This window comes from Galeopterus variegatus, unplaced genomic scaffold, assembly GCF_000696425.1.
Source record: "Galeopterus variegatus unplaced genomic scaffold, G_variegatus-3.0.2 Scaffold157, whole genome shotgun sequence".
Lineage (NCBI taxonomy): Eukaryota > Metazoa > Chordata > Mammalia > Dermoptera > Cynocephalidae > Galeopterus > Galeopterus variegatus.
In genome coordinates this window covers 261,504-262,662 of record NW_007726268.1, presented here as the reverse complement: position 1 = coordinate 262,662, position 1,159 = coordinate 261,504, and the positions used below count along the sequence as shown (strand labels likewise).

Sequence of the window (1,159 nt, the reverse complement as noted above, 5' to 3'; positions counted from 1 at the left end):
TTTTAAAAAAAAAAAAAAAAAAAAAAAAAAAAAAAAAAAAAAAAAAAAAAAAAAAAAAAGAGTTGTATAAGTCAACTCTTATGAGATGGCTGGGGTGGAGGGAGGGCAGTTGGCAGGGTGGGGTGCCAGCACCTGCTTTCCGGCCTGGAACCTTCACTCCTATAGCGGTTGTCCCAGATGAGGACTCAGAGCCCAGACCAACCTCTGGGGCTTTGTTCTTTCTCTTCCTACATCTAGACAGCCCTTCCCACCTTCTTCCCCTGCCAACTGCAGAAGAGAAGAGATCTGAGTCTCCTCCCCCAGCCTGGCCTCTCAGCACCGCAGCTCTTTCCAGCTGGTGTGCTTCGCTTGAAACATGTTGCCACAGAGAGGATGGAGGCTCCTTGAGCACAACACGGCAGTTGCTGTCCCTCTGCTGCCCCGTCACCAGCCTGGGCAGCTTTCTGAAGTGCGCACACCCCTCCTTTCTGCAGCCCCTGTTCTCCATGAGTTCCCAGCAGCAGAACCTGGTCCCCTTCTCAAATGAGCCTACGACCAGCTGATCCAGCAATATGCCCTCGACCCCGTGAGTGTCTCCCAAGCCCAGAGAAACCACCGGGCATCCAGCTCCCATCTTGTTTGTCCATTTCATTCCTCCAGGTTCTACCAGATATTAAAACTTAATGAAGCTACAGTTATTAAAATCGTAGGGCAGTGGTGCAGGAAAGGGGAGGCAGATCAATGAAACAGGAGTACAAACATGGACCCAAAGGACGGGAAAAGAGGTGGCTTTGAGCTCCGATGCACTTTCTCCTTTCCTCACTTCGTCTGCCCACAGCCCACCGTGCAGACCAGAGCAGACCAGACAGACCAAGATCAAAAGCCACTCCGGTCTGCTGTGGGCATCAGCCCCACCAACTGAGCAGCAGTGGTCAATGAGCTAGCCAATGCCACCTCCATCTACGCCACCATCTTCTAGACCATTCAGAGGAAATCTGGGATCCTCCAAATCCACAGTCCACAGTCCTGTCTTAACCCTACAGCTGTTTGTGGGACATCACAGGTAAACCTTAGGAAGTTCTCACTAAGCTCTTGTTTCAAAAATAGTTGTAATGACTGACCTCGAATTGGATGTCAGGCACATTCTCCCTCCCTCCCTCGCCCTCCCCACCCTCCCCCA

The 1,159-nt window shown here is 51.2% G+C and overlaps 1 pseudogene; it reads left to right on the top strand.

The window, feature by feature from the left end:
- LOC103608932 overlaps window positions 1–1,159 on the top strand; it is a 38,463-nt pseudogene that overhangs the window by 16,846 nt on the left and 20,458 nt on the right.